The 27,135-nt window shown below is 41.1% G+C and overlaps 1 long non-coding RNA gene and 2 pseudogenes across 2 annotated transcripts in view; 1 reads left to right on the top strand and 2 right to left on the bottom strand.

Annotated features, from left to right (window-relative positions):
* Positions 1–27,135, bottom strand: part of LOC147640676 (putative pentatricopeptide repeat-containing protein At3g13770, mitochondrial pseudogene) — a 121,822-nt pseudogene that overhangs the window by 58,970 nt on the left and 35,717 nt on the right. The gene's annotated exons all lie outside the window — the stretch shown is intronic.
* Positions 6,808–7,772, bottom strand: LOC147640678 (uncharacterized; annotated as a pseudogene).
* On the top strand, positions 24,225–26,534 carry LOC147640677 (uncharacterized). The gene is made up of 2 exons (XR_015267421.1): positions 24,225–24,921; positions 25,239–26,534. It is a non-coding gene; the product is annotated as an uncharacterized LOC147640677 (long non-coding RNA).

Here is a 27,135-nt window from a genome sequence, read left to right as displayed (position 1 = left end):
TCTACATATGCATGGTTTTATGTCACTGTGCGGATATAGCTGAGGCTACATATGTGTGCAAATAGATGTGTTTGTGACTGTTTCACACATACATACACTCTTAGGTAGGTATGGCACAAAACTTGTGTATGCATGTTCGAATGCTAAATAGGGAAAATTATATAGTCTATGACACTTACGATGGATACTACTGCTGCTGCTTGTCCTCCTCTTGTGGTTCTTGGGCCTACTATTCTTTGGGCCCCACAAGTTCCACAGCAACACACACAGGGCCCGAAGCCTCTCCCGTCATTGAGCTGCTGTGCTATCCAGGTCATCTTCCACCATCAATGATAGCCTACACTATATTTTCTAAACACAATCCACACAGAATTGCTTGATGTTTGCAAAATATATACTAATTTCAAATAAATATATATATTCATGAAAACATAGGTTTGCCTTAGCCGTAAAAATCGATGAAAATATGGTGTATTAATTAATGCCCGCTATGCCAAGGAATTAATTAATATTACCTTAACGACTAAGGTTAAGGGCTCGTCCCTTCTACAGTGAATTGCACCCCCCTCTCTGCCCTTCATACGCACCCCAGCAGAGGATACAAGCATAATTGTTGCAAAAAAATGAGAGACAGAGAATGCTGGATGCTAGGTATATGCGCACAAGAGAGAGAATGAAAGAGATGCATGAAAAAGACACTGTAAGAAATGTGGGGAGGGTGGCAAGGGAACACACAAGATCATGAGGGGAGTAGATGGAGGCTCACCCTCTCGCACACAGGGCTAGGAGGGAGACAAGAAAAAAGGAGAGAAATAAGAGAACATGAAATCCCAAAAAAGAATTAAATTTCAAAAAAAGAAATTAAACGCGGTTGGTGCCATCACGAAATCTCCCCCTCCTAAAAATCCAATCTCTCTTAAGGTCAATAAACCTTAGCCTTTGAAAAACGTTTTGGGTGCATATTGGCACCAAAATGTTTTTCTAGATTTGATTAAATGAAAACAGCACAGACTCCAAAAAAATATGTTGCATAGCCTTTTATATTTAGTAATTGGGGAAAAAAAGTTACCCTCCATTACTTTCTATTTTTGGCCTCATGATTTTCTATATTTTTCTAGGCTTTGTGTGATGGCAACCAAACCAAGCTCTCTCTCTCGACTCATCTCGCAAGCTCTGTGTGGGCATTGCAACCACTCTCTCCCCCTCTTGCTTTGTTGGTGAGCTCTATGTGGAGTCGTGAGCTCTCTCTCCCTCTCTCTCTTTGTTTGCTCACCGCGAGCTCTCTATGGGCATCGTGACCTCTATGTGGATGCATCAGTGGCGTGCTTGCGAGCTCTATGAGTGGAGGGCTGAGAGGAGCCAGGGGTGGTGGCTACATCTTGGCGTTTTGTCAAGGCAAGGTTGGGGGGACAGGGCTTGGGTTGGTTGGCTATGGCAAGCTCAAGGAGGCCAGGAAGAGATGAGCTCAAAAAAGCAAGGAGGAGACGCAAGCTCGAGGAAGGAGGGAAAGAAACCTTAGACGAAGTTGTATCAATTAAATGGCCACTTAATTAATACAACCAAAATAGAGTTGTGAATAAGCACCCCTAACGTTTTAATTCAATTAAATGGCCACTTAATTAATACAACCAAAATAGAGTTGTGAATAAGCACCCCTAACATTTTAATTCAATTAATTAATTAATTGAATTATGATGATTTTTCCTAAAGTTTACTATCCTTTTTCATGCAATTAATCAATGCGTGCCAGTTTAATAACATCACGTGGCAGAAGCGGTAATCTCTATGCATATCCATAACACGTGTTTGTTGCAGATATGCATGGAGATCCCTACTCCTCCTCCATCATGCAATTAATCAATGCGTGCCAGTTTAATAACATCACGTGGCAGAAGCGGCAATCTCTATGCATATCCATAACACGTGTTTGTTGCAGATATGCATGGAGATCCCTACTCCTCCTCCATCATGTTAGTTGCTTCCCTCTTACTGCTTCTCATTTGTCATCTCCATTGTGTGCTTCTCGACATTGCTTCCGTTTGGATGGTCAATTGGCACACAATGGCAGAGTATCTAACGGGGTGTATTGGCAATGGATGTCATGAGAATATATTTTAAGTCCTCTTTAAGAATATTATTTTCCCCTCTTGAGTAATTTGGGGACGCCTAGGTTACTCTTGCGTCATGCCGGCTAGGTTAATATCGTGGGTGACACCACTATAAATATTAATACGTGCGGTATATGACGTATGTTTGGGGCCATCTATGATTATTTCAGTTAGGTTTGTATGGTAGCAGGGTGATTCCTGGGGTACTTACGCCTGGTAGTCTCATGAGTTGGTGATGGTTTGTGCCTGTTTAATATTTGTGGGATTAATTTAATTATTAATTGGGCTTATATTTTCAGGTGATGAAGATTACGAGAATTGATGAATAATGTTGAGGAGAATGTTTCTTATGCGCATCATATTTATTTTTACAAGCGTAGCTTATAACCTTAGTAGTTGATTTTTCCATTTTGATACATTGGCAAAAATACATTTATAATGTTGAATTTATTAAAGCCTAAAGGCTTTACCCTAGCCCCAATTTTTGGGACACTCTATTTTTGTTGTGGAAGAGTGTCGTGCTCTCTAAAAGCAAACTTTGTATATTTTTGGGGGCTATGGCCTATTTTTGGTTGAAAGCTAATAAAAATACTCTTGTGTGGGGGGAAGGCTAGGCACAAGGGGAGGGGAGATTGCACCCAGCATGTTTGTCTTGGAGCTAAGTATTATGTTTTGCTATGTTTTTGTTCAATTTATTTAATTTTGTTGAAACCTGCAAAGCATGTGTTTTCATGGTTGAATTTATGTGTTGAATTTCTCAAGTGTTCCACAAGCTATCTTAGAGAACGATTCCGTTTTCAATGGATGTGCTCTCTACTTCTCCATTGTGTGCTTCTCGATGCTTCTCTCCTCTCAATGATCAGGTGGCGTGCATGCTTCTGCTATGCTTTGTGTGCTCTGTAGGTTCCAGCATTGTGGTTGCTGCTCTGCTAGTCATATGATAGGTGTATTTCCAATTGATGTAATGTGCTTTGTGTGCTCTACAATGTACCTTCATTTGTGTCTTCTCGAAGTGCATGCTCATGCATGTTCGAATCTAGGTATTGTGCAAATTTGTTGTCCTTTGTGGCCCCTGTGGAGTACCTTCATTTCGGTCTCCTGGAACCTAGATGCCCATACATGTTGCAATCCATTGTTTTCTTGTCGTTGCTTTCCTCTTTTGGAATGTTATGGGACGATCATGCACATATTGCCCATCCCATGTTTATACCGTTTGACAAGTTCTCTTGCATGGGTGTCTGTGTTATTCTAGTATGTACTACGCTTGAATGGAGGAAGGATAATGTGTGTTTGCTAGCACTATGTTCTTGGAGTTATGGAAAGTTTGGTAGTGCTTATAAATATGATTTCATCATTGTTTTATGCATGCCTTTCATCATGCCACATAGTAGATTTCCTCTTCTCAAGATATTACAAACTCTATGCCTAGTCCTGGTTCTCATTCTCTTCTCTGTCATAAAACACAAATGACTGCAAGTACTGTTTGTAGGAATGCATGTGATGATTCTACACTACCCACCAGGATAGTCACTTCTCCACGGGACCAGCCTCTATCTATAACCTCCTTCTGGTAGTTAAAAGGTATGCAAGATCTCAAGGTAATGCTTCTCCAAATTTTGTTCTCTATTGTTCACTGTCTGAAAACAAGTTTAGCTCTTTTAAAAATTGTGTATGTGTTTGACGGTCCAGTTACTTTAAAATTTGACTTCTTAAAATACTAATCCAATATAAATATTATTTGCATAGTGATGCACTATAATTATTTCATTGTTACTTTAATGCCAGGGTCTTTTGAAAACAAGAAACAAAGATTAGATCCATTAGTGAAGGACTATCCACAATTCCCTAAAGCAAAAAACAACAAGCTTATCGAGGCTTTAATAACCATAGGCATTCGTAATGGTGACATTAATCTATCTAAATAGTAACCATTGGAATAATTTACACACATGGAGTGTGTAAAAGGATTGTTTTCTCTTGAGAAGTGTGGCACTCTCAATCATCTGCACATCCAAATGGTTGTCACCATCATGGCTCCATCTTGGTACATGCAATGGGATTTATTTAAACTACAAGGAGGTTTAGTGATGTGTAGAGCACTTTGCCAAGTACGTATGCATACTTTTGAAGGTATGCCAGGATATTGTATGAAAGACCTATGCAAGAACCATTTCAAACTATTCTATCATAATGTTTCATCCAAAGAAATAACTCAAAACCGTCAGCCATATGCTTTGCATGGGCAAGGTGATTTGAAAAATAAAGTTTCCTTGACACCAATAAACCTATTCGAGCATGCCTATGTCTACATGGAAAATTAGACTGCTACTAATAAATTATGTGCAACTCTAGAAAGCACTTCTCTTCAAATGATACAAGGTGGAAAATATTATCCAGCTGCATCATGGATAATACCAAAAACTAGGAATGGGAAGGAGAGGAAGAGAGCTAACAAAAATCTTGGCACCTAACAAAATGTGTGGATGTAGAAACTATTTTCTACAAGGAGGCTGCTAGGACAAGATACTTCTATGATAAAGAAGTAGGCGATTTCAAAAGTGATTGCCATAATCAACAACACAATGAAGGAACTAGTTGACAACATCCAATTGTTGTTGATGGTGATGATCGTGATGCAAAAGAAGACTTCAACAATGTATACTTTTATGTGCACGAGAAAAAAACCAAGTTTAATCAAGCCATCATTGATGGAAAAGAGTTTATACCCTTCTCACCAACAACCAGAAATGTTACAGGGTTTCCAAAGGATGATGTCTATGCCTTATAGATTTTTGCGTCTCAAAACTTAAGTTTGTTTACTTGTTTTGGTTTGTCTATATTAGCCTCACAAGTATGTGTTCATGAGTTGTCCACAATGAATATGGATAGAGATTTTTATGTGTCAACCTTGATTTCATAGTTTCTGTTTAAGTTTATGTGTTGTTCATTCTCATCGATTTGTTTTCATGTCCATGAATTTCGATTTACAAATCATATATAATAATGTCCATGAAATTTCACATTCAAAATAACCAAACCTTACATTTTAATTAATAGGCATCCTTTAACTATAATATAATATATTTGTTAATAAATGCCACGTAAGTGGCATTAATTAATATGCATATGAAAAAAAAAATTGCACTCGTCTTATTGAATGACCTGATAAAACAAGATCAAGTTGATGATTCGATCTTAAGCTAGGTGGTATCAAGATTAGCTAGAACCACCTCATATAATTCTGTGACGCAAAACTAAGCATCCACAAACTCAAGTTTCCATTGTAACAAGGGTGGTCTAGAGCTTCTTTCGCTAGTTTGGTATGCTAAGGATTTATAGTGTATATGCCTTTGTTTGGGTAGCACGTATGGAAGTAGTGGGATTTAACACTACCTTGCACTATGGTTTGCTGTGGGCAAATGCATTAGTGTCAAACTTGGCATTTTCAAACCTTTGACTTCTGAGATACAACAGCACAAAACCTCTTCACAACTTAAAAAAACTTCATATTACCAAATTAAAATTTTCACAATGATGTAAGAAAAAATCATAATATCCATCTTGATAGTTGATAAAGCATTAAAACATTACATAGTTAATTTTATACAATCATAGAAGTGGTTTGGCAATCACTTCAATAGAAAAACAAATACATAAAATTTTTGAAGTACTTTGAATCAATCAAATATCCCAAGACACATGTGAATAAACATGTCTTGAGGTCTTTTCTCCAGCTCTCCATAAACCAATAGCATCTGTAAAATCAAAGGACACGAGTGGCAGTCCTTCAATAGAAATGCACATCAGTATATCCATGCTCTTCGTTTCCAACCGGTTCCTCAACTTACTTTTGGTAATGTTCCGCACACTAAAACCTCTTTCGCACACTGTAGTACTACTACATTGCAACATTACAATTTGAGCTAGAGATAACAATTTAGGATACTTTTGATGCCACATCATTTCTCCCAATCACGCACCAAGTGTTCTTGAGTGACTTTCCTTTCCAATCTCATGCACCTTGAATTTTGAACACATGAAACTCTTTTCTTAAGCATCTCTCATGTGTACCATCTTCCAACATGACATCATATCCATAATGCAAAACCAAGGCATCCAACTCAACAACACCATAGTTTTTCAACTCTTTGGATGACGGAAATCCAAGAGGAGAAAGAATACCAAAATTTTTCACTATAGAAGAATTAGCAAATCTAGTATTCAAGTGATTCTTAACTTCATTGCAAAATTCCATTTGAAAACGAAGAGCCGTAGCCAAGTTACTTCCAACAGCACATCTCTCAATCCTTAGCCCATAATACATATCACCTTTAATTGCCTTACGCATTGCCCACAACCAACCATGCTGGCAACCGAATTCAGGAATGGATGGAAATCTATAACCATCATGACCATGCAAATTCATATCTATATAGCATGGACCAGTTGAAAACTCCACATCTAAAAAGGAAATAGTAGAAGATATCAAGCTTGGTATGCTTGTCACATCCACAAAACTTTTCTGAAACACTAGCGACAAATTAGCCAAGTCATTTAACACATCTACCAAGAAATGCAACATGTATATAAACTTAAAGTTGGCAACTATCCTATACAATCTTTCATTCTCCTCTTTTAGGCATAGGAGAAGTGGCTTAAGTACTTTACATACTTTTACAAGAACTTTATGCCAACTTAACTACCGTAGTTTATGGATTTTCTCCGTCTTAAGGTGTGGACAGTCCAATTATTCTTGCAATTGAGCCAACCTTACTGAACGTTTAGAGCTCTTCTTAAACAAAGCAACAATCTCATTTAAGGTTGTATCCATAAAATTAGCATGCAATGAGTTTTTGAATGCATTAGACATGCATAAATTTGTTCTATGAACAACACAATGGATGGCAGTCATGGAAGGACTCCTCTTTTTCATCAAGGTAGCAAGACCATTTGTTACACCTGTTCATTACTGATGCTCCATCTAGACCAAAACTCACTAGATTTGACCGATCAAGACCATATTCATCTAACAATCCAACCAAGGCACTTTCTAATCCCTTTGCTGAATGATCCATGACCTCAAGCAAACCCCAAAAAGAAGTTTGCACATCATTATCATGCATGTAGCTTGCATACACTATAAGATGCTCCATAACAGAAATATCTATCAATTCATCAACCATGAGTCCAAAGAAAGGAGAAGCCTTCACTTTTTGGATGACAGACTGGCATATCGATTCACTAATGAATGAGGCAAACAAGGCTGCAGCCTTATCATTTTGATAAAGCTCTTTGGGAAGAGCTTGCACACCACACATAGACATTAGTTTAACAAGGTTTGAAAACTTATCAAAAGCCAGATCCTCCTTGGCAATGGTAGGCAAATCGAAACAAATTTAAAACTCCCAAGTCCACATCACCTTATTGCCACTTTATTCCTTCTTTCAAAGCATTTTTACCATAGTTGGCAGAGTAAGCAACTCATTTATGCTGGTGTGAAGAGGCATGCACTCTAATAGCACTTAATTGTATATTCAGTGATCCACATGTGCCAAATTCACTTCTACATTTTCTCATTTTTTGGCATACAGTGCAAGATATACGACCACGTGCAGCATCAAAATGCACCCAATCAAAAGGTATATTCCATGCATCATTCCACATATTGCAAGCATTTTTAATTCTCTCTACTTTACACTCTTGGGTGTTACTAGAGACACCTTCAGAATCGTGCAAACTCGAATCTCTCTACTTTCTAGCCTTCTTTTTGGATACGGCAATAGAATGTGTGAAGCCACGCAATGCTAATAAAGTTGATTGCTTATGCGCCATTACTATAAAAAAAACATTTCAATTTATAACATGATTTATTAACTGACTAACAACTATTTGAAATTTATAAAAAATTTATTCAATATGTCAAAATCACTCTTTTTACACTTAAATTAATTAACTTTTTTAATATTTTAACTTTATTAAGATAAATCCCAAAAATGAAATTTTTTAATATTTTTAACTTTATTTAAGATAAATCCCAAAAACTAATTTTTGGATCAACGTTAATATTCAATCAAAAAAGGTATGATCAATGATACTATAATGTAAAAGGAGAAAATAGCTTAAAATCTAGAAAAGTAATTTACATGGTATATAGTTTAAACAAATAACTTACAAAGAAAAGAAAAAATAGAACTTATGAATAAACACACAGAAAAAACTAAGCATGGTTAGATTAATATACTAGCAATTAATATTGTTTGCATGAAGCTTGTACATTATTAAAAACTCACCATCATGATCTTAAGGTGAGAAAACTGATTCACAAACACAATAAAAAAACTAAACTAGAATTTCAAGGTTAGGAAACTAATTCATGAACACAAAAACCCAAATAAATAAGCATAGCTATATGGCACATAATAAAATTCTTTATTTAAAATTAATTTGGAGATATTTACTGACTAACCTACCAGAAAAAGACTTCTAGATTTATGGCCTTGCAAAGAGTTGGGAATTACGGCCTTGCAAATTGGTGGCTATCTACTAATTATGATCTTGCACATTTATCACCTTGCACATTGGAGGCTCGAATCTGCAAAATAAACAACACTGAGACAACAACTTATATTTTCTCTCTCACTCTCTTAGAATGCATGCATGCAAGCTACAAATGAAGGGCTGCTCATGGCCATGGCAACCTTTTGTCATCCGTAAGGGCCTCCCTTTCAAGGGAAAAAAACACTCAAAAAGCCAGCAACTCTCTCTCACGCATGCATGCAGCTTCGAAGCACTTCCCGATAAGCACCATAAAAGGAACCCTAACAAAAACCGAGCATACATGAGTGCATGGCATCAATATAAGTCCATGGTAGCAAAAGGATTGATAAAACCTAACAAAAACATTAATACCCTTATACAAGCATATAACCAGCCATATTCTCTCCGATTAAAACACTTAAATTGCTTACAAAAACCCAATATTTATCATAACAAAATTCAAAATGTTATGAGATATCCTCTCTCTCTCTCTCTCTCTCTCTCTCTCTCTCTCTCTCTCTCTCTCTCTCTCTCTCTCTCTCTCTCAGGCATGCTTGCATGTAGAGGTGGCCATGTAGAGCTGCTCATGGCCATGAACAACATTTGTTCCATGGCTTTAAGAGCCTCCCTTGCAAGGGAAAAAAACACTCAAATAGCCAACAACTCTCTCACGCATGCACGCAACTTCAAAGCACTTCGCGACAGGCACCAGAAAAGGCTAAAAGACGTTAATACCCTTTAGCATCGTATAACCAGCCATATTCTCTCCGATTAAAACACTTAAAATTTCTTATAGAAACCCCATATTTATCATAACAGAATTCAACATGTGTAATACTAAACCTATAACAAATGTTGGAAAGGGCGTGGAGACATCCTCTCTCTCTCTCTCTCTCTCTCTCAGGCATGCTTGCATGCACATAGATGTAAATGTAGGGCTGCTCGTGGCCATGGACAACATTTGTTCCATGGCTTTAAGAGCCTCCCTTGCAAGGGAAAAAGAAAAGGGCATAACAAAAAAAAAAAAACACTCAAGACAGACAACATCTTTCTCACTCTCTCAGCCATGCATGCACCTCGAAGTGCTTAAGGAAATCACCAGAATATACACACTAATACAAACCGAGCATACGTAAATGCCTTCTCCACAGGGGATGCCATAGCTTTAAACAACAAAAATGATACAAACCACAGGCATACTATGAATAACAATAGCAAACAACAAAAATGATACAAACCAGAGGCATTCTACAAATAAGCATGTAACAATAGCAAACGATTGAACATAACAATAGAAAACAATCAAATGAACTCACCTGTAACAATAGCAAACGATTGAATGCAACAATAGCAAACGATTGAGAGGAAATATAGCTCAGCACACGATTGCATCAATATAGGACTCGTACGGCTCCCTCATGAGAGGAAGGAGCCGATTCAACCTTGGCCCTTCAACAACGTTCGCATAGCCTAGAAACCCTAGAACGTGTGTTAAATAACAAAGCCCAGAAACCCTAGAACGTGTAAACAATAAAGCAATGTTCACAGAAACCCAAAGCCCAGAAACACTAGAACGTTCACACATTCACTTGTAGTTGTCGAACAAAGCCCAGAAACCCTAGAACATTCACAACAGGGCCTCAAAGGAATAAACGTACAAGTCTGGACTCCTGGAGTGAGACTCACACGGCCACACACTTGGAGGGATAATCCAAGTGTGGTTTTTAATAGTGGAATCCCCAAATCTTCACCTACCTACTCTACCCACTTGTCCATATCTGATTGGACTTCTACCACCTTTAAGGACCTCATTTTCACCTTAGAAAACCTTCTAAAATGTGATACCATTTAAAACCCTCTATTTTTTTAAATTAATAACTAAAACCCTAAAGTTATCTAGTATTAATAAGTAGATTCACTTCAGGTCACAACTTATGCAATTTTACAATTACAAGTGAACCCCAAATGTTTGCAGTTTCATTGTCACTGTTTGCAAGTTTTCTGTGAATAGTGGTGGGGCTGGCGGCGGCGGCTAGCACACGTAGGGAGAATATGGTACATGATTTTTTTTTAGAGATTTGATTTGCTTTTTGTTTTTTTGTTTTTTTTGAAATAACAAAAATAATAATACTACAAGAAAAAATCTAATAAAGTAGAAAAGAAAGAGAGAGAGAGAGAGAGAGAGAGAGAGAGAGAGAGAGAGAGAGAGAGAGAGAGAGAGAGAGAGAGAGAGAGAGAGATTTTAAAGTAGAAAAGAAAGAAAAGAAAGAGAGAGAGAGAGAGAGAGAGAGAGAGAGAGAGAGAGAGAGAGAGAGAGAGAGAGATTCTAAAAAGCAAGAGTGATAAAAATAAGAAATAAGAATATTGAAGAAAATAAAGGGTGTCTTTGTTTTTTAAAGGGAAGGGTGAAAAATAGAGAAGGGGGTGACGTTTTTGTTTTTGAAAAAAGATCAAGAGAAAAATAAATTAAGGGGGATTTTTTTTAATCGAGAAAAATTTAAATAAAAATAAAAAATAGGAGAAAGAAATGGAGAGTAAAAAGAGGATGTGTGGACAAGAGCTACAGAGAGAAAGTGTGTGAAACTATGGATGGGAATGTGTGTTTAGAGAGATAGGTGGCCAAATAGTGGACGGATGGGTAGATGGACAAGGGACGAGTGGTCGTTGGGGACGAATGGGCGGTCACTAGGTGTAAAACTTGCATACTCTTAGAGAAATTAAGATGCATTTGGAAATGGTTTTACATCCAAATCCAATGTCTAGCCTTACTAATTGATTCTAAAGCTTCTAAAGACTGTTTTCACGCAAATTAAGTGCAAAATTATGAAACACATTTTTTATGCTAACAATTAATCAAGAGAATCAATTGATTTCATGTCACCAAATCTATGTTCTTGATTCAATTTTGCATCCCAAACAAACTCAAGAACTCAAATTAAATGAGTTTAATAATTTTGGAGTGCAAAATAGGCATTAAAACACCTCGTGATTAACAAGATTAGAGGCTAATCACTTTTTTGTGGTGGTAATCATAAAAACCAAAATTTTTAAGCAAAATCCTCTTATTGCATAGCCCAAATGAGATACTAAATCTTGCCAAAACTTGCACAACTATGTCCAATTATGACAATTCCATCAAAATCCATCATTTAGGGCCTCAAATGAGTGAATTTTCTTCACTTTTTATGCCAAAAACCAGAATTTTGCATTACAAAATCCTCTTCAATTCACCCCTCAAAATCAAGCAATAATTTGATGGATTTGTGCATACATGTATGCAATTAGGGTTGCTTCGAACACAATGGCGGTGTCAAAATCCCATGATTTTGTGCTTAATTGAGCGATTGAAGTAGTCTTTTAATATGAAAAACCAAAAATTTCAATTATGCATAACCCTCTTCAATCCAAGCTCCAAAATAAAGCACAAATTTAGCCAAATCATGCACACACATAGCCAATTAAACTAATTGGTACACTCTAAATGGGATGGCCTCGGGGGGGTTGGGGGGGTGGGGGTGGTCACTCACCATATGTAACCCTATCATGTGAGTTCAACAGATGGGTTTTTATTAATTCCATTACTTACAGATTTATATATACAAGTAAATTAAGGCCCAAAGGTTAATATACAAAAGGATATTTTATATTAAAAAGTTTCATAAGCTCCCAACGTGCAACATGGAGCCATTTTCCTCCTCTTATATATATATATGTATATGTGTATATATACATTATATATATATATATATATATATATATATATATATATATATGTATGTATGTATGTATGTTTAAATATAGTATAAATGCTTATAGAATATGTTTTAACATGTTATTGTTTGAATTTTGATATAGTTTTAATTAAAATGACATATAATATAAGCATTTATACTATATTTTTATGCACACATTTATATATGCATATTTATTTATTTATTTTTCAATAAAGGCATTTTTAATATTGAAGAAAAACGAGACAAGTTACAAAAGCTGGCATCACAAAGCCAATTTCAGGCCGAGATTTCTCACTATCCTAGGCAATCAGCAAAGAGCAATGATCCTCTGGGTCTCTATCCTAGAATCTACAGGTATTGGAGCTTCAGCACATAGCTTAGATCCACGTTTACAAGATATTCTCTCTTCTCTTAAAGCTGAAGAATCTTGACCTTATCTGAGACATTCTTTGGAGTGCTTCCAATAGGGCCTACCAGTTTTGAAATTTTGGCCTCAATGTCAGTGATCTTCCTCGAGTAGAACCTCTCCCCTACAATAATAAGGAGACTTTTGAGGGAGCAGGTATTGCGGGTATCACCGTTGTGTAGGGCCGCTAGTCTTTCAATCCAGAAGAACCAGAGGATCTCTGTTCTTAAAACTGTCCATAGTTCAGTAGAGCAGCCTATGGTTTCTCCAATGAGCAGATGCTTCCAAGATAAGCAAGTTTTCCCCCAACTAGCCACATACTCATTGAGATTCTTTACCATTGGTTCTATGTTAGGGCACAGTAGAAAAATGTGAACATCATCTTCTTCTTTGAGGCATCTGGCACATGATCCATTTCCCTTGCCAAAGACTAGAGCTTTTTTCTGTGTCCAAATGGCCCTGTACATGATAAGCCAAGCAAGACAAGCTTTCTTAGGTTCCACATGTATGCCCCAAAGTGATTTGAAGAGGAAATACCACTGGCTCCTGTCTTTGAGGATATTCCATCTTTGATTTAGAATACAATGGATCGGAGGGGTATTCCACCTGGGAGGAATAGGCCAGATGCTTGTTTGGTTAATCCACTGGAAAGCCTTCAGCTTAGGGGGGTCTTCAATTGTCATTAGCCACCAGTCTTCTCGATGCCATAGCATCAGCCTTTTGCCAATAATGTCCAGTTGAGAATCTGATAGGTTGTACTTAGCAATGAGATCAGCCCTTGATAGCCAGGTTTTCTTATCCCAGTCCCAAAGGTTACTCCATGTCTTAATGCCACCTAAATGAAGCTTCAGTGCCTCTTCCACATCTTGAGTATCAACTTGAGGCAAGTCAAGAGCAGGCCACCAGATGGAATCGATGGGGTGGATGCCCAGCGTGTCCTTGTAGTCTGGGGATGGCATCAGCTGGGCTTTTACTTTAAACCAAGCCTTCCATAGAGAGATCAATAGCTCTGATCCTTTAGGGGTTATCTGATACTTGCTTCCCAAAATGGTTAGAAAAGGGAACTGTTTCCATCTGTAATGACCTTTAAGAGCAAACAGATGGTTTTTCCTATTAAGAAGCCAAGCCTCGGGGACATTAAGCCTCTCAGAATCCATTTGGCTGCCATTCTGTCAGCCATATTTTCAATGTCCAAGATACCCAGCCCTCCAAGCTCAGTGGGGAGGCAGCAGAATTCCCATTTTACTTTGGCCACTTTCTTCACCCACGGGTCTCCTCCCCAAAGAAAGTTCCTGCAAACAGGAGATGAAGCTTTTCAAATCTTCTTCAGGAGGTCTCCAATAGCTCAAGAAGTAGATAATTGTGGGGATAATAAAATGGTTCAGCACCATCTTCCTCCCTGCCATGTTAAGCTGCCTATTCTGCCATTTTTTTAACTTGATCTCTATTTTTTGCATGATCCATTGCCATTTTTTCTTAAGGGAAACTTTGAACCCCATGGGTATACCTAAGATCCTAACTATTTCCCCATCTTGGATGACCTTGCAACCCTCTAGAAGCAGCCAGTTAGGCGGGGGCTGTATGCTAGTTCTGATACCAGTCTTGTTATGGTTGATAACTGAACCTGAGGCCTTACAATAGGTTTGCAGACAATCCCAGAAGGCCCCTATACTGCTCTCCTCATTATCAACAAGTGCATTGGTGTCATCCGCAAACATTTCAGTGCAAACCTGCTTACTATTGCCAAGCAGAATTCCTTTCATTTCTCCTTTGTTGATTCTGTCTTGGACAAGCCAATTAAGTCCATCCGCAGCTATGGCATAAAGGAGGGGGGCCAAAGGACATCCTTGTCTGATTGATCTAGTCAGATGAAAAGCTTGAGTGAGGTCCCCATTGACGCATACCCGAGCAGTTGCATTACCAAGCAGTGTCTTTACCATACTGCAGAACCTTGAGCCACAGCCCATGTGTTTCAATGCATCTATCATATATCCCCAGCTCAGTCTGTCATAAGCTTTGTCAAAGTCAATTTTGAAGAAGATGTAATCTTGTTCTGATTCTTCAGCGAATTCCATAGCTTCCCAGAGCGTAATGATAGTGTCTAGGATATATCTACCCTTGATAAATCCTTTTTGTTCCTTACAAATCCAATCATTCATGTGATCTTTCAACCTTAGAGCCAACACTTTGGCAAAAATTTTATATGCACAGTTTAGGAGCGTAATTGGTCTCCAATTGGTGATAACATCCTTATCATCCTTCTTATGTATCAGCTTAATGATGCCTGCATTGATGGTTCGGGGGAGGGCTTCAAAGAGAAGGGCTTCTTTCCAAATTTCTGACAGAGGCTCTATCAAAGTGTTTTTGAAGGTTTTGAAAAATTCCGCTGGAAGACCATCATTTCCAGGGGATTTTTTGTCTTTAAGCATGTCAATAGCCCTGGATATCTCTTCTTTTGTGATTGGTTGGTCAAGCCACTGAGCTTGTTGTTCTGGCACTGTTTTAATTCTACACTGCTCTATGAGCTTAGTTGAGGCAGTTTGCTCCGCTTGATTTGTCGTAGATTCCGAAAAGAGACTTTGGAAGTGTTGGGCTATCCAAGCTTTATTCTCCTCATTGGAGCGCAATTGGATACCTGAACTGTCTTTCAAAAGGGGAATGGTCTCTGCTGCATGTTTCACTTTTAGCATTTGAAACATTTCTTTGGATGGTCTGTCAGCTTTACCAGCCCACCACTCTCTGAAAAACAAGGCACTGTCCTCTAGTTCTTTGTCTTCTATTTTATGGAGGTGGGCTCTCGTGTCCCTCAGGGCAGTCTGAGCAGAGACATCACCAAGGTTGACCCTGTTCTCAAGTTTTTCAATCTCTTCTAGACACTCTTTTTTCTTCTTCTCTCTTATCTTTTTGACTCCTTTCCTAGCACAAATGAGCAAGGATTGTGTGGACTTCACTGCCAAAGACCATGCCTTAGCGGGGGTCAATCCTAAGCTAAAGAAATGATCCCATATTCTCTTCACTTCTGCTTGTACCATGGGGAGTTTAAAGAGGGAAGGGTCCGTATGGAACCACTTGCAGCACTTTTTCTCATCAACTTTCTCCAGAGACGCTAGAATGGGATAGTGATCTGACAGGCAAGTGTCAAAAATGGCTTTGCATTCCACAGTAACAAACATTTTGCACACTTCCTGACTGACATAGCATCTATCAATTCTAGCCTTCCTTAATAGATCACCTGTTCCATAGTTTTCCCAAGTAAATTGTCCTGGTATTCCTATGTCAGCTAGGTTGAGCTGTTCCTTGCATTTGTTCCAAGCAAGTTTTTCCGCACCTGAGATAAGCTTCCCCAGTTTATTGAATCTATCTTCCTCTAGTTCTACCATATTCAGATCTCCTATCAGAATGACAGGTTCATCATACTCCTGCATGACTGAATTCCAGATACGAGCTCTTTGAGTCTGCGGGCAGTTTGCATACATGCCTATCAGAACAAAATCCTCAAGTTCAAACGCCACCCACTGGTCAAGAGGGTCGACTTGGATATCCCTGATCTGGTTCTCCCATCTAGGGTGCAATCCACAAGTGAGCGGTATAAATCCATATGAGATTTTTATCTATTGCATTCAGTCTTTGGATGAGATTATCTCCACTGACTTTAATCTCCGTCAGCACTACGGCATCGACATCACCATGTTGTTTCAACCATGCCTTAACTTTTTTCCCTTTATTAGGGTCTGTAAGACCTTTGACATTCAAAGACAATATCTTCATGGAGGGGGAGCTTGGTTTTGTTTCCTCTGTCTTCTATTCTTATTTGCATCTTTGGGGGACCCCTCCATTTGTACATGGTTTCTTTTGAGATCTATGGATATGTCCATGGCATTGTCTGAGGTAGAGGTTTGTCTTTGTTGCTGCTCCTTCGTTTTCTCTTGCATGGAGTCATCCTCTTCTTGATTTTGGGTATCTTCCAGTTTAGCCATCTCAGAGGCCAAACGGTCCAGATTGAGCTGATTAACTGGAGTTGAATCAATAAATTCCTCATCTGAGTCTGAAAGATCAGGTTTGTCCAGAAGGGAATAGAAGTTAGCTTTGGGATTTGATGAGTTGTTCTTCTTCTGTTTGAAGGTCATTCGTTTAGGGGGTGGAATAAATCCATCGTTCTTACCCTTCCCTATCTGGGAGTCGCTACCGGAAGGGTTTTCAAAGGTGGACAGGTTACCAGTTGAAGTAGAGGCTGCGTTAGCTTGCACATCCTCCATAGCTGAGTCCTTTTGTAAGGCAAATCCAAGGTTGGACTGTTTTCCCTTCTGAACTACATTTCTTTGTGGAGCATTGCCCTTAGATGGAGCTTTTGAGGGACATTCTTTGATGACATGCCCTTTCATTCCACAATGGAAGCATGCATTCGGGAGATGCTTATAAAGAACTTTTTGCTCTATACTGAATTCTCCACAATTGATAGAGATGGACTCCTTTAAGGGCTTGTCCAGGTCTATCTCAACCAGCACTTGAGGGTGCCAGGATGGGTTGATAAATGACTTCGGTCTGTGACCAAGAACCCTTCCAAGGGAGCCTGCAATTTTGTCAGTCCATGGGTACATGTGGTAAGGCAGATCCGGGAGCTCAATCCAGACCGGGCAAGTGGAGAGCTTAGGCCCACTTGCTGAGAACTCTTTTGTCCACCTGAAAAAGCAAAAGGGTGCGTTCCTGTACATCCATTGGCCTGCTCCCAGAATTTTGAGAGCCACTGATCTATTTTTGAATAAGAAAAGGTAGTACCCTTTAGGTAGGATTTGGACAGCTTCAATTTCTATGTCCAATGGCCTCCACGTATCTTCCATCCATTTTTTAAGGTGGTCCACCGGAGGTCTAGGGCCGAATAGTAGGCCAATAAGACATCTTCCTGAGTAGTCTGCTTCCACATCCCGAAGTAGATCTAGAGGGAGATCAACTTTTACAGTAGTGGAGCCTACGTTGGTGAGGTGATTGGTATCTTGCTCCATGATATCCTCAGGGAGTATTTGAGTTTCCTTGTGAACATTTGCTTCTCCTATCTGGCTGTTGAGGACATGTATTTGGCGATGGGCTTCCTCTAGCTGGAGTCTCAGATCCATTTCAGTGACATTCGTCCATGGCCCTTTATCTTTGGAGCTGAGCGGGGGCCACGACCCTATTGGTTTCCTTAAATATTCTCCGGACCAGCCCTGCTATACTGAGCCTTCCATGTCTCTGAGAGTCAGAGTGGGTCTCGGCCCCGTCTGATCCTTGATCAACGACATATGGGACTCCTTATCCACTTCCAGCCCGAACTAGACCCAAATGAAAGAAACATGCAATAAAAGCAGACACAGCAAAGGAAAGGGAAAACCGCAGTTTGCAGAAACCTCGTTCTTTGCCGCACACGTCTTGATTGCTGCACAGCGGTCGTAACTCCTTTGAGCCAGACACCTTTGAGCTCAGCGTTCGATCCAATCTCCCTAAACCTGCTTGACGGCTTGCATAAAGAGGGCGTCTCCTCAGAGATCTTCAGCAGCTTGAGGGCTTCTCCTCAGAGAGCTTGAGGGCGTCGAGTAGAGGGCGTTGAGCAGAGGGCGTCGATACTACATCTACCCACTCGATCATCCTTTTCTATATGCATATTTAAGCATGGGGTGCATATTTTTCAAAAAAAGGGCTGTTGTATTAAGAAAAAAGGGGAGGGGCGAATTTACAAAGACCATTTTCGCATGGCTGACGCGTGGACTCGCTTGAGGGACAATCCAAAACGGATCCGATGATGCAAGGCCAATTGGCAAGCGCGGCGCACGTGAAGGCATGTGCGCCGCGTGTGAGGGGGGTGGGATCTTTGCATGGCGAGACCGAGCCTGAACGTTTATCGGCGGTGATGAGCTTCCTCTCACTATTCCTCCTTCCACTTGATAATCAATCTTCCTTTTGCCCAGCCGCCGGCTCCAACTGTCTCTCTGGTCGACGGGTGGGGTTAGCATCTTCCTCCTTTGCCTCCTCCATCACGGGCTGAACTGGCTCCGCCCACTCTTCTCCGATCTGGGGGAGGATGCTGGTGCTTTAAGCTGATTTGCAGATTCACTGCCGCCGACGCCAAGCTGTTCTGCAGGATCCCCATCACGAGAGCCGTCTGCAGATGCTGGGAATCGAAAGAGGGGCTCGTCCTGTCAAACCATCTTTTGGTGGCGATTCAGAGAGGGTGGACTCCTCCTTCCTCCGCACTTGGTAATCTCTTAAGGTGTTCTCTTTTGTGAGGGCTCGAGTCAGGTCTGTTTACTTGCAACTTCTTCTGGATTGATGTCATGCATCAGCTTGTGGTCCTTGAGTTTGGCTTTTGAGGCCCCTTGTTTTTATCTCACTCGTCATCTATGTTGATGGGCCTTGTACTGACTGCAGATGGTGTCGGTGCCAGCTACTCCCCGCTGTAGTGATGATTGGCTTGAAACTCGGCTCCTCTGTTCTGATGTATTCCACCATTCTTGCAGGGGGCAAAGGGGACTTCGCGGGTATCTGCCCTTCTTGATGTGGTGGGACTTGAGGTCGATGCTTGGGCTGGTACTGACAAGTTGGTCTTGCAGGTCACTTTCCGGGACTTGTCCTTCCTTGTTTCTGTCGGCTTGCAGGAGACTGGATGTCGTTTGTACTGTGCTTTGAATGAGTCCTGAATCATTCACCCGTTGATTCCGATTGTGGGTTTGTAAAGAACCTGTTGATGTCTGTTAACTGTATGAAGATCAACTTTATTGTCTGCAGATTATGTCAATCAGAGTTCTGTCTTTGGTCATGACTAACCTGATTTTTCCCTTGATTGTTTCCAATTTATGTTTGATGAAGTCTGAGGCTTTCCTGTTACATTTAATTTCTAGCTTTTCCTCTAAGCTGATTAGGTAAGGTAATCTTTGAGACCAGTACCTGCTGCATGTTGTGCTTAAACTGACAGACAGCGGGGGACCTTTGATATCTGAATTGTTGAACGTTGCTGCTATTCTAAGCAACCATGCATGCCACAGATATTCGGTTCTAATTACATTCCATAGCATGTCAGAACATCCTATGGTTTCTCCTAGTAATATCTGTTTCCATGATAGATCTGTGCCCCATTTAGATGCTGTGTTTTGCAGTTCTTTGAGAGATTGAGAAATGTGATGACACTGTATGAAAATATGTATATCGTCTTCTGGGAGTCCACATCTGGCGCATTGGTTAGAGGCCACATTAAATTTGGCTGCCTTGCTTTGGGTCCATAGAGCTCTATAAGCAATGAGCCATGCTAGGCATGACTTCTTGGGATCAGTGTGGGGGTTCCAGAGGTTCCTGAGGCTGTTGTACCATTTTTTGCGGTCCCACTGCAAGTGCCATCTACGGTTGAGGGGTAGGTGGATGGGTGGGGATTTTGTAAACTTAGGGATGGGGAGGAGAGGTTTACTGCCTGTCCATTGGTAAGCACAGATGTTGAAGGTAGAAGGGAAGTTTAGCTTCCAGGTCTCTTGCAGGTCCCACTTCGAGGTTCTGCTTTGAACGAGGTCCAGCTCTGGGGTCCTGCAGTCGTATTTTGCCACTAAATCAGCTCTTGAAAGCCAGGTTCCTAGCTGTTGATCTCTGAGATCTGCCCATGTTACTATGCCTCTCTTGTGTAGTTTAAGCGCTATTTGGGCTTCCTCAGGTTGAAGGGGGGGGGAAGGGAGACTGGACCACCAGCAGGAATCCCCGGCCAGAGCACCATTAGAAATGCGAAGGTTTGGGGCTGGGTTTAGGAACATTTTGACATTGTTCCAAGCTTTCCATATTGAGGACACTAGTTGACTGCCCTTGGGGGAGATGGAGAACTTGGATATGACTATGGTTGCTAGGGGTAGGCTATTCCATTTATTGAAACCCGTGATAACAAATCTAGGGGTATCCTTTAGGAGAAGCTGGGCCCAATCTTCAGAGGGGTTATCACATGCTCTTATGATCCATTTAGCTGCCATTCTATTGGCAGTGATCCTGATGTCCTGGATACCTAGTCCTCCCTTTGCTTTAGGGGTGGTGCATATGTCCCACTTGACTTTGGGTATGCTCTTGTTCCAGGGATCACCGCCCGAGAGAAAGTTCCTACACAGCTTGGTAAAGTTGTTGAGGTCAGAATCTGGTGGCCGCCAACAGCTGATAAAAAAGATGGTGTAGGGCAGAATGAAGTGGTTGAGAATCATGATCCTCCCTGCCAAGGTGAGCTGTCTTCTTTTCCATCTCAGTAGCTTATTGTCAATCTTTTCCATGACCCACTGCCACCTTTGTTTAAGAGTGACCTTAAAGCCCATAGGTATTCCTAGCAGCCTGAAGATCTCACCGTCATGGAGTAGGTTGCATCCTGCTTCCATAAGCCAATTTGGTGGTGGATCTATGAGTGATTTGATGCCTGTTTTACAATGGTTGATTGACGAGCCTGAAGCCATGCAATAGACTTGTAAGCTTTCCCAGAGAGCCTTTATACTTTCTTCCTCATTGGCTATCAGGCAGTTGGTATCATCAGCAAACATCTGTGTACACATCTGATCTCCATTAGGGAGCTTTATTCCAGCTATCTCTCCTTTTTTCATTTTGTCCTTGATGAGCCAGTTAAGGCCATCTGAGGCTATGGCATATAAGAGGGGGGCTAAAGGGCAACCTTGTCTGATGCTCTTTTGGAGAGGGAAGGGGGCAGATAGCTCTCCATTGTAAATTATCTTGGCTTTGGCATTACCGAAGAGGGTTTTGACCATATGGGTGAATTGAGGTCCCAAGCCCATATCCCTTAGAGATTGGAGGATGAAATCCCAGTGTATTCTGTCATATGCTTTTTCAAAGTCGATCTTTATGAAGAGAAAATCCTCATTAGTTTTTTCAGCATATTCAAAGCCTTCCCAAAGTGCTATGATGGCGACTAGGATGTATCTGCCCTTGATGAAGCCTTTCTGTTCCTTATTTATCCAGCTATCCATGTGCTCGGACAGACGGTTGGCAAGGGCTTTGGCGATGATCTTGTAGACACTGTTAAGCATTGTAAGAGGTCTCCAGTTTCCAACTTCCTCCTTGGGACCTTTTTTGTGGATGAGCTTGATAAGACCTTGATTAGCTTGAGAGGGCAATGCTCCATATTTGATAGCTTCTTGCCACACTTGGAGGATAGGATCCACTACAACCTCGCTGAAGGTTTGGTAGAATTCAGCAGCCAATCCGTCTTCCCCTGGGCTTTTATTAGGCTTGAGAGATACTATTACCCTTTTTATTTCCTCGTGAGAGATGTCCCGCTCCAGCACTTTTGCGAGATTAGGAGGAACAGTTGCTTCTCTTGCCTCTTTAATGGTCTGCATGGCTTTTAGCTTGCTTTGAGAGGGGGGTCCTGTTTCGAGGAAGATGTCCCTGTAGTACTCAGTTAGGAGCTGCTTGTTCTCATCATGATTGCTGGCCTTGATTCCATTCTTGAAGCAGAGGAGGGGAAGATGTTCTTGTCTTTGTTTCACTTTAAGCATCTTGAACATTTCTTTGCTCGGTCTATCAGCTTTACCTGCCCACCAGTCTCTGGTGAATAGCTTGGCTTGCTGGAGGGCTATTTCCTCCTCCCTTTTGATTTGAGCTCTGATTTAGTTTAGGTTTTCAGGGTTGGAAGAAGGCTCCTGTATCCGAAGCTGAGATTGCAGTTTCCTGAGCCTATTGGTCCGGTGGGCTGAAACTTCCTTCCTTACTTGCTTTAGGAGGTTTTGAGTGGACTTGATGGCGAGGTTCCAGGCTTTAGCCGGGGGAAGGCTGAGAGAGAAGAAATATTTCCAGATTTGGGCTATCTCTTCCTTGACCAGGGGTAATTTAAAAAGGGTAGGATCAGTGTGGAACCAGCCAGCCTTGTGCCTGGTGTCCTGGTTATCCATGGTGGTGATAATGGGATAGTGGTCAGAGATGCAGGTCGAAGAGTCAACCTGACACTCACATCTGTTATGTTTTGCAACAATTTCGTTGCTAGCATAAGCTTTGTCCAGCCTGGCTTTCCTTTTGAGCTCCCCTGTTGAGTAGTTCTGCCATGAGAAGATTCCTTTCTGGCCCAGGTCTTGCAGATTGAGTTTGCGTTTGACTTTTTCCCAAGCAAGCTTCTCTCTTCCAAATAGGACCTGTCCCTTGGCTTGGAACCTGTCTTGAAGGGATTCTACCATGTTGAAGTCTCCCAGAATGAGGGTGGGGGCCTGCAGGCTGAGTAGGGAGTTCCAGGTTTCAGTCCTTTGTTTTTGAGGCCCGTGGGCATAGATTCCCACGAGAGTAAAGCTGTTAAGATACATTGCAATCCATTGGTTGTTGTGTCCTATGTGAAAACCCTTCAGCTCGGAACTGAGGTCGAGGTGAATTCCCACGGCCAAGCCTCCACTTCCTTGGGAATGCAGGGTGTGAATCCAGAAGTGGTCGGGAGAGACAGTGTTGAGCCTTCTGGTCAGCTCTTCTCCTGTAGTCTTTATTTCCACTAAAACAATGATGTCCAAGAGGCCTTGGGTTTTAAGCCACTGTCTGACCAGTTGCGCTTTGATCAGGTCAGTTAGGCCTTTTACATTGAAGCTGGTTATTTTCATTATCTTTTGTTGGGGGGTTTGCTAGCTCCTCCCTTGGTGGCTGATAGGGGGGTGGCTCCAAGTTGAGCTCTCCCTCTCTTAAGCTCTTTACTGATCTCCATGTCATTCGGTAAGTCAGGCTGTGTACCAGTTCTGTTTCCCTTTGTTGGGCTGGATACAGTACCCATTTCTGTATCGTCAAGGTTATCCACCTCCTTCTCTAGTCTTAGCTTGTTAAGTGGAGTACTTTCCACGCAATCCTGTTCCTCTTCAGTAGCCCCTGGTTCTGGAATGGCAGCCAGGACTGAATACCTGTTAGGCTTTATTATAGGCACAGCGGGTTTAGGTTTGACAGTTGGCTTTCGTCTGCTGCCTACTGGCACATCAGGTTCTCCGGGAAAGGATGACGGGTTGGATGAGGAGGGGGGGGACTGGACCAAGGGCTGAGGGGGGGGAGCTTTGTTAGCTAGGTGAGGAAGAATGTTTTGAGGATTCTTGATGGGGCAATTCCTAATAAGATGACCCTGTTTTCCACAGTGAAAACAGGAGTTTGGAAGATGCTTGTAGAGAATAGGTTGGGAAAGGGAAAACTCCCCGCACCCAATGGAAATCTCTTCCGGAAGGGGGAGAGACAGGTCTAGTTCAACGAGAACTTGGGGGTGCCATGCGGGATTGTAGTCAGTGAAGGCTTTGGTGCCTAGAACTTGACCCAAAGGAGCTAGGATGGCTTTGATCCAAGGAGTAAGGTGAATGGGTAGGCAATGGGGTGCATATTCACACATTTATCTTGGGGTCCATTAATTGATGCCACTGACATGGCATTAATTAACGGACTTTAAAGTCCCTTACTCGCCCCCACCAGCGTCATCATAACCTCCTTCTCACTGCTCTTCCCTCGTCTCTCCCTCGCCCACTACCTCCATCCCTCTTCCGTCCGGCACAGTAGTTTGTGAGCCATCAACATGTTCTCAAGAAGATGATTCATCTCTAATGGTGGCCGGAGCTGTGGAACTGGCTGGAGGGGATGTTCTCCCTGAGAAAGCCTCTCTTCCCTACTCCTCTGACAAATTGGCTGCTGTAGAGGTTGTGGATGATCACCGCCGCTGAGAAGCGCTCTCAACCAAGCCCAAGCTTCTGAAAATTTCCCTGCAACAAGCGAAGGCCTCGGGTTGCGGTAAACTCAGTTTTGCTATGAGCAGAGATAGGAAATGTTAGACTCAGATTTTATTATGAGCAGAAAGAAGAACTCTATTCTCTCTGCATGAGAGAGAGAGAGAGAGGTTCTCTTTGCGAGGATGCATGCAAGGTGACGTGTGTTCCAGCAAATCTAGGCTTACCATTTATAGAAGATTTTACGATATACCTTTAGGGGAAAAAATGGGGGTGAGGGTTTTGAAGAGAAGGCCTAAAGGGGGGCAGTGCTTCTTCAGATCTATCTCTATGGTTCAGATATGTTGGGGTCGGGGTTGGTAAAGCCATTAGAGATGTCATCGCGCTGTTATGGTTGATCGTAGATGCCTGCAGACACACTATCCACCGAGCAAAGAGATGGATGCCAAAACGAGGGACGAGGAGGCAAGAAGGTGATTTTGATTTGAAATGAAAGGGCAGGTTTACAACTGTGTGCATTCATGGTTGAGATTATTTGCATGAGATTATCTATGTACATGTGCTTTGGTAAGCAAAGAATTGGATCTAGAAGAAAACTTGGTGACACTTCCAAGCGAATGGGTCCTCGAGAATGCACCAATAAAGCCATTTCTGCCTTGGAAGCAAATGCAAAACTATACAGATATACATAGATAAATAATCCTTTATCCCTGCTTCTTTTTCTTTTTTGGGTTTAATTTAGCTTCTTCTTCTTCTGTTTTTAACACAAAAACATCTTAATCCTCTGCAGAGATGGAGTATGATAGCCCAATCACAGGCAAAGAGCAAGAGTGAGAAGTTCCCTCCTGCTCATGAAGATGGTGTGGTGGGCTTCCCCATGGAATTGGCCAAGTATATGGTGATGTCCCCATGACTAAGCACAAGACCTTCCCTCACAAGTAGGCATGTCTCCTCCTCTAATCTCTTACATATGTAACCATGTATCCTCTATTCTCTTGAATATACCATCATGGTTATTCATACTTGATCTACCAATGGCCTCACAATGTGCTTGATGCATGTTTGATGATACAATATGTGCTTCTTGTTCATTGCTTCGCTAAAGAGAATTTAGAGATCCTGGTGGGCTTCCCCATGGAATTGGCCAGGTATAGGGTGATGTCCCCATGACTAAGCACAAGACCTTCCCTCACAAGTAGGCATGTCTCCTCCTCTAATCTCTTACATATGTAACCATGTATCCTCTATTCTCTTGCATATACCATCATGGTTATTCAAACTTGATCTACCAATGGCCTCACAATGTGCTTGATGCATGTTTGATGATACAATATGTGCTTCTTGATACATGATTTGCCATCCTCATTCATTGCTTTGCTAAAGCGAATTTAGAGATCCTAACATATGCTTTGAATGCGATAAGGATGTTGTCCTTATGGGTGGAGGTATGCATTTTGTCATCCTCATTCCTTGCTTTGCTTAAGGTCATGATAGAGGAGGTCCTATTTGATAGAGGAGGTGAGAAAATTTCTTTTTGCCACTATCCTCACTAGCACAGGGAATGCAGTTATGGATAATGGGACACCGAACAAAGAGTGATTTGTTGAGAAGACTGGCAACACCAACTCCGATTATGAATGGTAAACTTATGCCTGATAAGGCTTCGATGAGAGTAATTTTTCCACTTTTTTGATCTTATTCAGATCAAGCTCCAAGCCAACCATGAATAATCTTGAAGAAGAGAAAACCTAGAGTAGTTACGATATCAATGAGAGTTATATTTTTTGTTAGTTGTAGTAAGATGATGCACAAAACTGTAAAATATGGCCATCTTTTGACACCAACTTACGATGGTTTTTGCTAGAACTCGCGGTTGGCAAAATGGTTTGAAGAGCAATGTCATGGTTATGGTGACAAGGAGCACAATGGGAACTTGTATGATGAGGAGGGGCAATGCAAATTTGATTGGGTTGTCACCTTGCAAGACACCGTTGGAGACTGCCCATGCAACCAACTTGCAAGTGTACAATTGGATGCACATTATATAGTTATAAAACTGCACCCATTCTTTATATAGTACTATGGCCTTTTTTGGAAGTGTGCTGGATTTCTGTTAGATACTTTTTTTCTTGTTTTTTAAGTTAAATTAATTCTTTGTTACAGTACTATGGCCCTTTTTTGGAAGTGTGCTAGCTTTTTGTTAGATACTTTTTTTTCTTGTTTTTCAAGTGAAAGTAATTTTGTGTTTAGCACATAAAGCTATATGCATGGGTCATGTTTTATTCATGTATTTTCAATTGACCAGTGGTTTTCATGATAAGATGCTTTTGATGTGTACATCCGTTTGTATATCTTATTTCATCAAGTTTCTCATTTGAGTACTGTATTGGAAACCTAGTTGGACTTTTAACTTCCACAACGTTTTGGACTTTCATATTCAGGGGAGGATGAGGCTAAAAGGAAGAGGGCTATCTTGATTCACAGATCAATATTAGGATCAGTGGAGCGGATGCTTGCCATGCTTCTTGAACATTATGCTGAAAAGTGACCATTATAGCTGCCCTGTAGTATCTGCAAGGTTCATCAGTTATGCCCTTCATGTAGAGGGTCCAGAGGCTCAAGATCATAAGTAGATTCAAACCCATATTTCTTGTCATATGGGAACTTGCTTTTAATGTAGGATGGCA

The sequence above is a fragment of the Cibotium barometz genome, chromosome 2 (assembly GCF_041138505.1).
Source record: "Cibotium barometz isolate CiBa-2024 chromosome 2, ASM4113850v1, whole genome shotgun sequence".
In the NCBI taxonomy this organism is placed as follows: domain Eukaryota; kingdom Viridiplantae; phylum Streptophyta; class Polypodiopsida; order Cyatheales; family Cibotiaceae; genus Cibotium; species Cibotium barometz.
This window is presented reverse-complemented; position numbering and strand designations above follow the sequence as displayed.